This window comes from Rhea pennata, chromosome Z (assembly GCF_028389875.1).
Source record: "Rhea pennata isolate bPtePen1 chromosome Z, bPtePen1.pri, whole genome shotgun sequence".
Classification (NCBI taxonomy): Eukaryota; Metazoa; Chordata; class Aves; order Rheiformes; family Rheidae; genus Rhea; species Rhea pennata.
The window spans coordinates 51,533,730-51,550,030 of NC_084702.1; the positions used below are offsets into that span (position 1 = coordinate 51,533,730).

Genomic DNA, 16,301 nt, shown 5'->3' on the forward strand with positions numbered 1-16,301 from the left:
AGTGCTTTTCATACACCTGCTTATTCTTTAGAGTATTTGTACAGAACTGGGAGACATTGGCTCGGGGCTTTCTTTTCTGGAGACGATTAAAACCCACTTCACAGGAGAGAGCTGTAAGCACGAAGCTTCAGGATGGACTGTGAACAGCACACATTTGAAATTTGGCCACTGCCAATTCAGGAGTGCAAGAGCAGTCAGGCTAGAAAGAGAGCAAGCAAAAGAGCACGTGCTTGGCATTATATCAACATTGCTACTTACCTAGTTTGAGTGGCCTTCCAACTCACCTATGGATACCCTTGGATCTTAGATATTTAGCTTCTCAGATGAGAGTACCTCAGAGAAATTAGGGAAGCCTTCCTTTAGAGGTAGGAAAAGTTGCTATTCAAAATGAAAGCACTGAGTTCATGCAGGCAGCTGACAGGCTTTGCAGTTACTGGAAAAGGGAATCTCTGGACTGTGTATTCAATATTCATTGTAAGGTCTCTTTAAAGCTTCTCTGGATCTCATTCTATGTGTACTTGCTGAATTCATTTCCTTTCTGATCTCTGAACCGTTAACTTATCTGAAATACTTCTTATTTCTTGCTTCCATCGAAAAGCAAAACCTGGATTCTGAAATTGTGACCCAGATTTTGTTTCTCAGGCAGCTTTGAATTTTCACTGGGATAGGAAAATTAACATTCTGTGTAGAGAAAAGTATCTGGAAAGATGGCATCTACCTTCTCCCTTGGTTCTCAAACTTTATAGAAATGTAATAATCATCTCTTTAGGATTAATCACTGACATGGCTCTACAGGAGAGAAACTGAGGGGCAGTGCTGTGTGAAACAGAGTCCTCCTAAATTCACCAGAGATCCTCACTTAGGTTTATCTTTCATTTGAGTGTTTTTTTTCTACCTGCTCATTTCTCAGTGTGTGAACTGCTTATTAGAAGAAGTTGTGAGGAGCAGAGGTGTCAGAAGATATTCAGACAGGCAGACACATGGCTAGCTCTGTATAATAGCATTGTGCGACAAGAAGATGGGCATTAGTCAGTATGAAATCAGAAAAGCTGCAGCACTAGAAGAATACCAACTTTAAAACTGATAATTGTGTAAAACAAATAAAGGGGAGAAGGTGATTAGGTAAAGCATTTTCTGGGAAACGGATTTCAGTCTTGCAGCAGCTTTAGCTGTATGCTTCTCTCATATTGATAATACTTCATTCTAACCAGTGACTAAATGTGAAGGACCGCACAAGTGATGCCACCTGTAGTAGCAACATTGTGGAGAACTGCTTTGATGCCCCCCAGCCTGGGGCAAGCAGATGCCCTGGCACACCTGGCCACTTCAGAACTGAAAATGTTTCTGAGAGGTTTAGGCTGCTTACTGGGAAGTGTTGAAACAAAAGTAATTAGATTTAAAGTAAACATTTCAACCTCTTCCACTCTGTTTTTCAGAGTAATGTAGAAGATAACACAGTACTAACCAAGTACTAAATATTCGTACTGCATTTTTGTTACTGATTTTCAGAGGAAAACACCTTGTGAAAGTGAACTAAAAAAAAATACTAGGAGTAGTTCTGATATACACCCCTTAAGAGCTAAGGTGCTTTTTGTGTGCAGCATAATTTGGCACTAATAGCATAATGGATAATGTCAATTATAAACACAGCACAGATCTGTCCTCTTACTAGAGAAAGCAGGGAGCACAAACTCCGTCTCTAACATGGACCGTTTCACCAATGCATTCACCTTTGCATTCCTATCTGATAGGATAGATCAAGTTAGCTATACAAGGTGTAGCACAATCCATGAAAGGGTTTAAATACATAAACTATGACATAGGCTGGATTTTTTTGCTAGTCTGTAAAATTTAAATCCCCAAATTCCCAGCAGAACTGAAAATTAACAGAAAGTCCACTTGTTTCTGACATACAGCTAATGCTCAACAGAACATTAAATGTACCTCAAAGTATGTTTCTCGTGACTCTGCTGAGCAATTCAGATTTGAAATGCTGTTGGGATCAACACCTTTGGCAATTCCCTGTCTAAGGGATGGGATTTGAAAGGTGGTTCCCAGAGCACAGACTGGGGTCTGCGCAAGGCACAGCAGCCCTGGCAGTTTTCTTTCCTAATGAAAAAGCCTGGCTATGTTCCTTCAGAGCAAGTGCACGATACGTCCAACGCCTCCCGGGCACGCAGATCTCCTCTCCATGTGACGGAAGGAGGCTGCTCATATGCAGTGACTATTTCCTCTGACAGGGCTTTTGGAGACCAGACATCCCGGGCATGGGTCCCCCCCTCAAGCAATATGGCAATATTCAGTAATAGGCAGGAAGTGGAAATCTGTTGTTAAAAGCAGCAGTGTTGACAGGGGTTTAAATCCCTCTGGGGTTCTGGGCTGCCACGTTGAAACGGTCTTGGGAGCAGGGGCTGGTGCCTAGATCTCTCCCTCTGGCTTTGCACAGAGAGGTGCCAAGTATCCTTGCTTGCAAGCAATTGAATTAGTGGATTGCTTTGCTTCTATTTTCCCTGAAACAAATGCGAATCACCTCTAGATTTCAAAGTGTCTGCTTTCTCGCATTAAAACAGATGTGTTCTCTGTACTAGGAACGGGAAAGTTCGGGCAGAGGAAATTGAATTAGAAAAGCAGGTAGCAGCTGAGAGCAGAAAGAGTGCATTGATTGAATCAGCAAATCTATAGCTCACTCCCAATTACATCCACACTACCTGCTGCTGGACTGCCCACGCTCCCCACTGTCCCCTAGGATTTGTAAACAAGCATCTGTTTTCTAAAGAAACATAAAAACAGAAACGTGTTGAAACTTCAGGCGGATCCAAGACTCACAAGTTTGACAGAGGATCTAGAAGTAGTGGAGCCCAGATTTCATGTTTTTGTTAACAAAGCCAGACACTCAGCAGGTGTATCCTGGCACAGCTCCACTAAAATATGATGGTGTATCCCAGTTGAAAGTCTGTCCTTCTGAGTAGGTTTCCCTGTGTGTTTTATAACACTACTCAGAATAATTCCCTACAACAGTCTCTCTAATGTCTTATCTAATTAATTTCTAAGTAGAAGTTCAGATGAGATTAAGTACCCCCCTTGGCTCAGTTGCTGTTGTTTTCTCCTAATCTCTGGTATTAAAGGTAAGTGATGCAATCTGTTATTTGAAAGTAATTTAACAACTTCGTCTTTCTCACAGAGCAATTCTTATGCTGCAAATCCTGATATTAAAGAAAAAAAAGAATTAAAATAAGTACATGGCTTGTTTACCCTGCTCTTAGTGCTCGTTATGGGCAAAAAGGAAACATAGCCAATAAGTAAATTCGAAAATTTTCAAGAATGAAAAATTATTATGAGCCCAGATTTAATATTACCGAAAAGAAAAGAAGGAAAAGAAAGAATTTTATTACAAAAAAATCCATTACAAAAAATAATCATAACATTTCAACTGTAATAATACTATAATTAGAATTGTTATACACAGTCTTAATTTCTACCCCTCTGTCTGGTGTTCCACTTTCCCTCTGAATCCTAAGCTCAATGGTACTAGTCTTCCCCAAGAAAGGGAGGGTTTGCAGCACCCTCACAGTTTCTTTACTGGGAATAGTGTCCTGTTGGTGGAGTTTCTTTTTCCTCCTCAACTTTCTTATTTTTTGATTAATCTAGGGATATTTTTGTATGTTTTCTAACATAACCTTTATATATTGCTCTTTCTTCATTGGTCTGAAAGTCCATGTTACATCCACATTTACCTATACTAGAAACTTGTTCTTTGCTTTCTTTGTTACCCCAAACTTCGCTCAATCCAGCTCCAGGTCTACATTTCTTTAGCTGACCACTGATGAGTTGTTTGTAGCCGTGCGGTTTCCAGTGCCAGCCTGTGCCCCGTCTCTTATCACCCCACGCCTGCCCTCCTCCGTACCGCATCCGGGGTCTCCGCCTGCCAAGGCCTCCGCTCCTGTACCAGGCTGCATTCCTCTGCGCTGCATCACCGAGTCGTAAAGCTCTATACTACGTTAGAGTCCTAAATATCTCATTCTACCTGAAATAGCTATTTGTTACCCCCAGCTATGTAAAAACTATGGTTATGCTATATAAAGATAAGCAGAAGTAAGATAAATTGGCCACAGCCACCTGGTCATTAGGAAAACGGCTGTTGCAGCTAGAGCAAGAACCCAGCAAAGAAGCTGCAGGCAACGGTGGGGACAAGAGGAGAGAAAGCGAGTCTGACCAGGCTCAGTCCTGAGGCCTTGCAAACTCAGCACAAAGCCTGTGGCTGTTACTAGCAAGAGCAGTATCACATTTCCTGGGCTACAGGGCTACAATAAATATCAGTTCAGAAAGGGAGAGCATTGCCAACAGTAATGGTGAAGCTTTCAGGTAGAAACATGACTTTCAAGCTAGCAATATATCGTTAACTTCAGGCCTTTTTCTCATTGCATTATTCTCCGTTAACAGAGATGGTAAATTCTTTTTCATTATTACCTTGAAAGTATGCATTAGCCTGTGATCATGTCTCTCACATGGGTGTTCTCTGTTTCTAGAGTACGTAAATTTAAAAGTCTTTAGTCTCTGCTCAGACATTTTGCATGAGTCATGTTCACTTCCTTATTGTTTTGAATAATTTGGGTACTAACTGTGAAGTGCACGTAACTGAGTGGTTTTGATTTTGTTTCTTTGAACAGCTTTATAACCCCAAGAATATTTATAATTTAACTACTTGCAAGAAGGAAACCATTTATATGAACTGATTGACAGCAGTGATTTTACTGCGCCTACTCTCAGAGAATAACCTTATAATATTTGTTCATAGGTTTTGGTTGCTGACACTTTTCTGCCAAAAGACACCTAGGTATGACAAGATTTTGCATCAAGCCTCCTGTCTATTTCAATTATTCTTTCTTTTATATTGTTTCTTTTACAATGATTTTCAACATTAGCTCCAGTTTATTTTTCTGTCAGTCTTCATTATGCTGCCTTACAGGGTAGGATCCAAGCACGTTGCTGCTCTGATGAGCCGAGGATCTGTGGAGAGCTGTTATCACCATTAGTTCCTAAACTCTTCACTCCTTCCAGATTTTAGAGTGCCTGATAACAACCTGAAAATCTTCCATCTCTCCAACTATCCTGGTGCTTTCTGCCAAAAGGCTTTTTTTTTGAGGCATAGGCAAACAATTGGCCTCCTCTTGAAGGTGTTGAAGAGATTCCCGTCAATTCTGGCTGATTTTGGATCAAACTCTGTAAGAAAAACATTTTCGTGATGTTTAGCTAAAGTTTCATGTTTATAGACAGTTCACAAATTTATAATTACAAATAAAAGCTTAATTTTTCCCTCCAGTCTAAATGGCACCTGAATTAATTTAAAATTGTGAAACCCCATCAAAATGTTCAGCTAATTAAAGTGAAGTATGGAGGTTTTAAGCATGCTAATTTTTGCCGTGCTGTTGATGACAGTACATTAACTGGCTTATAAGATGACATGAGACAATTTTCTGTGTTTATTTTCTGTCCTTTGGCTGCCTCATGAAGTGCTTCCTTTGTTATCTGCTCAGGATGAGTGTCTTCTGCTCTTTTCATAATAACTTTCATACAAATTATAACAAATCTGCCAAAACACTGAATTAATACCTTGCATGAAGTAGCTTTTGTGTATTGTAAATGTGTATAGGCAAGAAATTTTGACACTGGATTATGGTGTTATGCTTTCCATTTGAGGACAGCATGATACCAATTTGAATAGAATATATATGTGTGTGTATGTATATATAATATAATAATTATGTGTATGTATAATATAATAATATATGGAATAATGTAATAATGTGGTCAGATGAAATTTGCTCTGTAAATGCACTGGAGATGTCCTCTCTGAACAGCTGAGAGCTCCCTTTTCTCCTCACCTGTATTGACATATTTTTCAGGGATTTTTAATTGTAAGTAGGTGAGTGAAAATATTGCAACAATTTCATAACCTTTTCAGTAACATAAGCTCCGATCTTTCAATTAGCTCTATGGAGATGGGTCCCCAGAATCATCCTATGCATTGGGAGAGGTAGGAGAAATGCATATAAGGCTTGATTTCCATCAGATATTCTAGATATTTTTATCAGGTATTAAACATTTAAGAACTACAGAAAGTTTGCTCTCTCTATTTTTCTACACTTGCTGTAACAGATTTTCATGTTATTCAGCTATAACATAGTTGAGAAAATAAATACTCTATTGGAAAACCTATACTTTTATCTCAGTAAAAAAGTTTTAGAATTTAATTTCTCTGAAGCTGAAAAACAAAATAGCACGAAGGAGATTAGATGGTTTTGCAAATACTTGAGAATATAAAGACATAGTCATTACCCACTGGGTTCACATTTGGTGAAAGTCAGCATAGCTTGTATCAAAGCCTGCACAATGTCAATTCAGTGCCGAATTTGCAGACTTAAAAGGCCCAATGCACTGCCTGACTTTTGTTCAGTTCAGCAGAAAGATAAGGCCTGAAAGAAGTGATAACTCACTAGCAGTTCCTGTCAGTAAACAAGATCTTCTCTTTAAACTTAAGGATGGGGATGGTCCGAGTTTGTTCCTGTCTGTGCATTACACGTGACACGGTTGTGCTGATTTCCAGTTGTCCTTGGCAAAGAGAAAAAGCTCTTCAAGGACCTTTTCTGACCTGGCAGAAATGACTGCAGCTCAGCGGAGATGGTAACTTGCTTTCAACTTGCTCGATTACAAAAAGCATCGACCACCGCTAACACTTTACAATAAAAGTAGCCACCATAAAGGCTGATAAAACAAAACAAAAGAAACCTCAACAAAACTCACAAAAATTTCCCCTTCCCTTTTCTTCTTTTTGTGCCGAAACCAGAGCGTAGGATGACATGAAGAAGTCTCTTACGTTCTTCCTTTTCAAAAATTTATGTGCAGAGAAAGCCTGTATTTAAGAGAATTCAGGAAGCGTTTGCCCTTGAGAACTGTCAACAGTCTCGAACAAAGTAACAGCACTAATCAGGGACCAAGGTTTTACGGCTTTCAGTTTCTCCTGTCCACTTTCCCACAAATACGCATTCTCCCCAACTTCACTTGCCTTACTCAGTACTCCCTCACTCACCTGAAAACATGTCAGCATTTTAGCCGGTAGTGTAATCCTCGGAAAATAGCAACTTTTGGGAAAACTGGAAGCTCTGCACTGCTTAAATCTCAGAGATCATCCAATTCCTTAGGAAACCTCAAGAATTTTAAATCATAGGTCAAATCCTCTTCAAAACGTTAGCACACAACCAAGGACACCTCAAACATGGCAACAGAGAGCATGTCTTACTCGGAAATGAGAAGACTACTGCAGCAGCAGTACTGGGAATAATGGCTTAGCTAATCGAGGGTTTGAGGCAAGTGGTTTGTAGGACAAACAGCTAAAAAATGTTTACAAGAATATAATGCCCCAAATAATCAGCTAGTCATCAGAAAAGGGCACCAAGCATGTGTTACAACAGTCAATCACAAAATTTCTAGCCTGGTATTAAATACTGACATAAAAAAAAGATTTTAAAATTATTTGATTTATTTGAAGAGAAAAAATAATGTACTAAAGTCCTCTCTGTCAGCAGATGGGCATCTGTTCAAAATTTATAAGATAGGAAGGTAACTTTAGAAATAGAATAAAAATCTACTTAAACTCACCTCTGGCAAAATAAAATAGTTTTTATATAATATATATTATTCTTCAGTTATGTGAACTGAATTGGGATTGAATTGGGCTTTTCTGAAACTCGCTCCATCAGTGCAGAGCTGGTCTCGGGATTGTGTTTCTGAGGTGAATCCTGTAACCATTAGAAGACTGTAAGAGCTTTTGACTTCATAGAGGCACAGGTTTCACTCAGATCGTTATTTCTTGGGTCTTCTCATCTTGCTTTGTCTGGTTGTTTTTCGCCTGCCTTGCCTCCAGTTGGCTTTCTGCCATCTCCAGTTTTCCTCTCCAGTTCTTTCTCCTCTATCTATTTAGTAAGGTTTCTCACTACAGTGTCAAAGTAAAATCTATGTAAAATAGGTTAACGAGTGAAATCCTCAGAGGAGCTGATGGAAAGTGTTAACTTTTGGGGTAAGTAGCACCGGTAGGAATTCTTTCATACTATGAATATTATTCTGTTTATGGTGGAAACGTTTATTAAGAAAAAAAAGTCTTGCAGCACTGCCTAAAAGTCATTCAGTTTGAGTTAATTTAATAAATACCTTTGTGAAATTCATTTTATAAACAGATTCTTCAACTGAAAAAATCTATTCTTGTCTCTTACAGGCTTCATTCTGAACTTTATTTGTGCCAATCCTGCAAAAGAAAACTGTAGTAAAAAGCTCACAGTATGTGTTGACAAATCATGCGTTATACAGAGAAAAACTGCCGTTAAATTCTGATCTCTTTCTTTAATTGAGGGATTCTTTTATTCTATTTTGTGGCAAGAGACTATTTAGTTCCAATTTAAGAGAACTTGTTTAGAGCAAATACATTCTCCCTATACAGCTGTTCTCTACCAGTCTGACTGCAGCTTAGCTATATAACCCCTTACGGATGTGCGAATGCTGTTTGAATAATTAACTGCTGCTAATGATGATCCCGTATTACAGTGATTGGAGACACTACAAGAAAAAAAAATATAATAGTATTTCACAAACACTGTGGGAAATGTGATTCTCAGCCAGCGCTCTGCATGAAGAGCAGGGGAGGCTCACTGAATTTTCTCAGTCACTAAATGGCAGAAAATAGGCTCCTAAAGGACTCCACACGGGATGCTGAGGCAGGATATGCAGTACTCAAATCTTGGCTCTGACACACGTTACAGGCAAATATCTCCAATTCCGCTGCAGAAGAAGAATCCTGAAATCCTCCACGAGTGAGGGTGGCTGGTTTATGTCTCTCTAAGCAAACTGACCCTTCTCTGATCTAACTTCTGTCTGGGCAAGGACAAGTTTGGGAAGATTTGGATGGACACTAGGTGTAAGATTACGCTTCCTCCATTCCACTTGAATAGTGAGGTCATCAGAGAATCTGGCCTTCTCAATATTTAATCGAAGTTAGTTTGATATCATAAAATTCCTAACAGTTACTTGAAACTCACTGTATAATCATATTGACCCCCTTACACATTCTGATAAATCCCTGCTGCTTAGTGAACATAAATGGAAGTCATGACCAAAGCTATCTTAAAGATGCGCCACGCAAGGCAGTATAATATAAAATACTCATAATTAGTGCTACCAGCTGGTTGTTTAAAAATGAATTTTGTTAATATTTGTAGATATTCTTCTGATGTAGGCTTTTGATATAGGAAGAGTTCTGGGATGAGAGTATGAAGACTGAAGTGGTAGGGGGGCTACATTGTGCCATGTGCATTGAGAACAACAGTGTACTGTTAGAAAGAAAAGATATTGGTCTCTTTCTTGTTACCACCATTTAATGATTAAGGGGCTCAAAATGTTTAAATTTTATCTCTATCAGGATTCTGTTATTCTGTTGTTAGTATTATATAGATATATATTTAATGCTAGTAATGCTAGTATATTTGTGGCATTACTGTTGTACTGTCACTGAAATTAAGAATACTTTTCCAGTTTTAGACAAATCCAATGACCTATAGTATGTCATTACAGACAGAGGAACAACAAAAGTAACAAAAAATTAAAAATTAAATTATTTCCTTGTCTTTAAAATTTGTCTGCATATTAAAAAACAACTACACAATTGGAGCTAACTATACCTTATTCACTTCCTATTTGGTTCCTACATAATCAATTTACTATATTGTTATGAAAGACATACTCTATGTACGTATCATAACCTTGTGCAGTAAATTATTTAGACTTATATGAAGTAAATCTTTGTCAGAGAATTGAAGATAACAAGAACTATTTTTTTCAAAAATTCTCTTGGATAGATTAAACTGATACTATTCTTTTCTTGCTATGTTGTCCATGAATAAAATATCTTTAAAAGAACTCAATACACAGACATTTAATGAAAACTTTGTATGAATATACTTCATTCCATGAGTTTTGTTAATTATTGGCTTTCACTGTATCTTTGAGTATTTTCTGTTTGGCTCACCAAAATCAGCTTTTGTCATAGTTATGACCTAGCTCTAGCTTATTTATGTTTTGGGTATAGAACTGGAAGATGTGAGCATTAATCTGCATGGAAAAGGGGTTGGCTTCTTGGTAACCTAATTCATCTTTTGCAGTTATGGATGGAATTGCATTAATTTTAGCAGTGTTTCCAAAATATCATAGAGTGGAAGTGCACTCTTAAGGTGAACTTTCTAATCCAGAGTGACGAAGCAGAAGTAAGATGTTACTACCTGTACTGATTTCCCTTCCCAAGTGCCTTTCACAGTATATTTCACTAAACTATGAAAAAATTGTCAGAGTATTTTATTTATGAGCTGAGAAGAGGTTTCATTCACTAACCCCTGGCTTGAACACTTTTTATACTGACTGCTATAATTTGACTTCATGTATCAAATGATGTGAGATCATTTTATTGGCATAGAGATTCTGTTGTGACAGAAAATGGCAGAGGTAATACTTGGGAAATAAGAAGATAAATGGAGAAAATACTGTGTGAGCTGTTAAAGGGGACCAAAGTAAGTGAAAGAAGAGGATGGGAAAGAGAATTGAAGGGAAGGGAGGAAATAATGTTAGTGAAATGTTACAGCCATACGCAGAGCATAGCTAGAACTGTTAAAATAAATAGTAGCATTCATTCATGTTGGCAGTGAGTCCCAGCCAAACTAAACAGCCTAAAGACCTTTAATCTTGATCTCTGTGGCACCACCTTGTTCTCCTTTCCAGCATACAACTGCAATGCATCAAGCTGCCCTGGAAATTCACAGCTGCATTACGTCTGTCCAGCCTTCATCTTTCTTTGGACAAACACTTCTTTCAAAATTCGAAACACATCAAAGTCATCATTCAAAACCCTGAGAGCCTTCTTTGTTTGGCTGTGCTTATTTGCACATGCTTGGCTGTGTGAAGGGTGCTAGTTTTCATTCACTGAAGATACTGCGCGAAATCCAGCGGGCACAAGCTATTCCATTGTAATGCGTTATGAAATGTATCAAGGACCAAAAATGCAGTTGATGCTTCTCTTTTATTTTTTCCTATGAGACACCCATATTAGATATACAAATGTCTTCAAGGCTTGTTATAATCTTCCCTTTCACAAGCATCTTTGGCATGAGGGAAAAAGCTGATATTCCCATATCCATGAAAAGTGGTGACTCTGGGTGACTAATGAGGCAAAAGCCAAAGTTAAGAGGCTTCAGTCATTCACTGAGCATCGGTAACCATACCAACACACAGTCTAAGTATCCTAATATTACAGTGTAAATGTCACTGTACTTAATGCTCCACTGAGCAACCTCAGAAGCTTGGATGAGACTGAGAATCCACCTGAGAACTGAATTCACTCTCTATTCCTTTACTGAGCTTTCTTTCAGACTCCCCAAGGTAGCTCCAAATTAAATTGCTTTATTGTTGTCATCTAAGTAATTTCATTGCTGTTTCGTTGCCACTGTTTGGTTGCCTCCGTCTCTTGTGCCATAAAAGTTTCCCACATCCTGCAAGTCATTTGCATTGTTATGTTCTAATTTCTTCAAATTCTTCTTCATGTGCTGTTGTTAACAAAATGACATGCACCAGTAGAGAAATCACTACATGATGCTTTGTTCCATGTTTATTTTTTTAAGGTACCAGAAGAAAATATGGAGTGAGTTGGGAAAGAGGTCAAGCAATACATATGGGACCTATTCCATCAATTAGGAAATAAACTTCGTTATCATCATTACCTGGTTTACCCCAGGTAAATGCTAACTATATGTATGCTTTATTAAGGTGCATTATAAATGAAGCATAGCTAGAGAGTTAAGAGCTTATGTGTTATTCATGTTTGAATTACATTTCTGCATACCATTCAACCAGTATGATTACTCCTGTTCGTTACACATATTGGCTGTTCTGAAAGGAGGACTTCTCAAATGACTCTGCCTACTTAGCTCTCATTAGAATTTAATTTATGGTAGTTCTGCTAATTCAGTGTTATAGTCAACTGCCAAGTGTGAAAAAAATGCATAGATTGATAGATTGCTTTTTTTGTTTGTTTGTTTGTTTGTTTGTTTCCTGCATTCTATATATTGAGAAGTATAGGAAATGTATGATCTCTACCTAAGGTGAAGGATCTAATTTGACTTTCTGTCATAGCATGGCCTAGGGCTGAAATGGACCCAGACTGCTAAGGAAGTAGTACAGATTTCTGGACCCACATCAAGATAGGCTGGAAGTTAGGTTTGGGTTCCCCACCTAAGGAAGGCTAGGGTTGTATTCAAATCCTCTGATATTTCAGATGATTTTTTAAATGTTTTTATTGCAGATGATTAATGTTTCTGGAAACTGCTTTAGCACAGGGCGAAGCATGATGAATCAGCTTCCTTCTTTTAGAGCTAATTTCGAAAGAGTTCAGAAAGCTATTCAAAGGAGGAGAGTCAGAACTGTAGGAGTGGGTTCAGTTCAACCCAGGCCCTCAAAAATCAAGAGCACAAGCTGTAGGTGCCTGTGTTATTGCTTATGAATACCATTAAGTGTTACTTTCCTTGTATAGAGTATATTTTATTCCTTCTTTTCCTTATGTCAAAGGTCCTAGGAATTGAACTCTTTCAATGTAATCTTTTTACTTGGGATAAGGTAGCAGTTTAATAAGCAAGCACAGTGGTCTTTTGAACAAAGTTGGCAAGCAGTGAAATTTGTAAATGTGAAACCACGTGGCCCTGAGCCAGTTGCATAGTCTTCATACTCTTTACTGAACTTACAGTTTCTTGTTGCAGTTAACAGCCAAATATAGGTACTGTATTTAGAGCTTCATTGGATTGTGACATGAAGTCAGGATGCAAAGCACTGTACAAACTGCATGCAACAAACCCAGTTCCCAATTTATGAAATTCCTCGTGTCCTTTCCTTATAATTTCTCAAGTGTGAGAAATTAGTACTAGCCGGGAATCTCTGACAAAGATAAATGAATTTACTGGTCAAGGACAGCTATCAAGGGAGTTAAATTATTCTAAACCATTTTTTGTGGTGCTCATAAAAGGAGAACTCATGGAATTCACTATAGCTTCATAACCATTTGGGGGCTAGGAAAAAGCCGCAGTCTCTATATCACCCTCTCTAAATAAACAGGACTCATTACTCAGATGAAACTGTTTTCCCTATTTATGCAGGAGGATCTGCAGATACTATAGACTAGTCCAGAAGATATGATCAAATTCTACTATGGACTTATAATATAAGAAGCCCTTTCAAATCAGTATTGGATTTCCATTTTTCATGGAAACTAATTTTCTCGTATATTATGAGCAGCACTGTCCTGCTACCAGAACTGTGCTGCTGTCTTGATTTTGGCAGAGACAAATCCATCAGGAGAAACACATCTTTTCTGTGCTCCTGTTGCACCAAAACCTCTTCTGAAAATATAATGGAACCTCTTCAGCTGTCTTCTTATTTAGAAGAGGAGCTTGAGCTGGCGGAAAAGAGGAAATTGTCATCAGGTGGGTATGCAACTTGATTGCCATGTTGTTAATTCAATAGCACTTTGGTGCTTCACAGATTGCTGTTACAGTAAGAGAAAAAATTAAGTTGTGCTCAGAGCTAATCTAGAGCTTTAGAAGATGTAGACACATGGGATGACAGGTTGAATGCAATGAAGTAGTTAAAACTTCCTAAGGATTCACAAGGTTTAGGAAAAGTCTCCAAACTATTTGCAGAGGAAGAAAAATGTCAAAAGTGTTTTAGCCCTGAATACTTTGAATGTATTTTCAACAGGAAAGAGTCCAGTTCCCGTTGTTCTGACGTTGCTTGGGTAAGTGTGTTAAGATTTTAGATTTGATGCTTATATGAAGTATTCTATTATTACTACCACCTGTGTCCATCTTAATGGAAGTGCCTCTAGTGTGCCCGCTTTCTGTGAACTATGGGTATGAAAGCAATTATAATTGTTTTTAACTACGAGTGTTCTACTGAACTGTGGGTTCTTGGTTATAGGGGAAGTTTTAAGGGTTAGTTTTTACTTATGTGGCTTTTTTGCTTATTTAACTTTTGATTATCAGGTTTATTTTAGCTTTTACAATTAAAAAAGGAAAAATTAAAAGGTTAGGAATGTTGCTTGGTAAACAGCTGCCAGCTGGGCTAAAAATTGCTGCAGTGTCGTTTTTCAAGCATCTGTTTCACATCTTAATCTTGAACTTTACAAGAAGAGAGAACACAAAGCTAAAAGATTAAAAGGCTAAAAAAGATTGAAGTTGTAATGTTACATCAGTTAATTAAGTCAAGTAAGTGGACAGGTTTGCAGGCTCTAGGCAAGGGAGTAGTCTTGTGAATATGTGTTATTACGAATTTCATAAAAAGGTTGCTTTTACAATTTAAAAGACTAGAAAGATAATTATTTGGAAAACACTACAGATGAGGTTCAAGCTATAAAGGTTCAAAATGAAGGTAAGAAGTCTCTAAACCCTTCCTTTCTTAAAGCCCCACCCCCTTTTTTTTGACTACTGGTTATTCAGGATTAGATTACCATATCAGACTTTTTAATACACAATAAAAAAAAAAATCTACTTTGTCTTCTTCAATTAATTTAATGTTTCTTCATAAGAATTCAAAAAGGAGAGATTTAAGTTGTCTCTATAGGCCCTAAAGTTCGTTACACGCAGACAGTGTGTTAAATTTAACCTTGTAAATCCCCAGACGAATGGCTCAATAAACACTAATGTAGTCTTAGATCTGTAGAGCTCTATCTGTCTTGCGTCTTTGCTGGATTTACCCTAACTTTCCTAAGATCTCCTCTGTAGAAATGACCTAACTTTGCTTTCCCTTCTCATTGTGTAATGTAGTATGATCCAGTTGTTCATCAGAATTAAAAGAGCTGATGATCTGGTTACTTTGGGTTACGTATGTCACCTGCATAGCGTAGACATATGGCCTGCAAAGGCATTGTGCCTACTGGGCAATTTCTCCCCTCCGTGTTTCTTTTTACTTAATTTTTTCACAAGGAGTCTTTCTTAATCAGGCGTGACAAGTTCTTTGTTTTTGGCTCTAAATATTTTACCGAAATACATAACACCCTGTACAAGAGTAGTGTCTTATGCAGATAGTGAGAATGTTTCAAATCTACATATTCTACATATTCTTTTGTTCTTCTGCAGCAAATGCAGCGCTTTTCTAATGAGGCCACTGGAGTGAGAAATTAGTCTGCATAGTTATGTGCAACTATCTTTAAAGACAGATATCTTTTTTGGGGGTGAAATTTACAGCAGCCTGAAAAACTGCTTAATTCATACAGGTTGAGAGAACTTCTCTCAGCCTTTATCTGATGAGCTATTACAAAACTTAATTCAAAATTTATTGATCTTAACAAAAAGTTTTTTGGTGGACTTCAGTGCATGCTGGGTTGACTTTGTGCATCCTAATGAGGTCATAAGAAATCAATCGTTCTCATGAATGATCACATTCAATGATTCACATCATGACATGCATTAATGCAAAGTATAAACTTTGTGACACAAATTTGTTTCTATCATCGACATTTAGATATTTTATAGGCAAATGGATGGTGATCATCATCTTGGAGATACGTGGAAGTGGAATTCATCTCCTTCTTAGGAATGATGTTAAAAATTAGACTGTAACAGTCACAAACATACTGCAGCTACTAACTACACATTCAGAACATTACAAGGGTTTGATCTGTGCATTTCCTTACCAGTTCAATAGCTTCTCCCAACATCTATTACAAGCTCATGTCTGGGAATATTGATTTGAACGTATTTTATTGTTAGAAGAATCTGATGTGCTTAAGAATCTGAAGATTTTGTTATTATCACACTTCTATCCCAGCTGTTTTCTCCTCTGCTTTGGATCTATGATAGCTTTCAAATCATTACTCTTCTGTGTTTAGTTTAATTTGAGATTTAGAGCTAAGTTCTTTTTGAGTTAGGTGATATTAAAGGGCCAAATCCAGATACTATTAAAGGTGGTATAGCCTTTATAGACATCACCAAATGCTGGATTTGATTTGAAGTAGTCAGATTCCCCTTCCATGGTTTCTTTTAATTCTGAAGCTAGTTAGGGAGTTGTGAGTGTGAGGCAGCTGGCTAGCTGCAGAAACTTTGTCATTTGGCATGTAAACAAGCTGTGACCAGTAGTTGAAGCTCACAAATACAATTTTTAATGTATGTTCCTACAAGATGTTTGTTCGTCATTTAAAGTCTGATCAATCTGATGACACAGCTGTT

The 16,301-nt window shown here is 37.8% G+C and overlaps 1 long non-coding RNA gene across 1 annotated transcript in view; it reads left to right on the forward strand.

The window, feature by feature from the left end:
• Positions 1-9,963, forward strand: part of LOC134153766 (uncharacterized) — a 55,176-nt gene extending 45,213 nt beyond the window's left edge. The window contains exons 6-8 of the long non-coding RNA XR_009961226.1: positions 5,990-6,034; positions 6,539-6,681; positions 8,270-9,963. This is a non-coding gene — a long non-coding RNA (uncharacterized LOC134153766). The remainder of the gene's footprint in view (positions 1-5,989; positions 6,035-6,538; positions 6,682-8,269) is intronic.
• Positions 9,964-16,301: the final 6,338 nt, after the last annotated feature.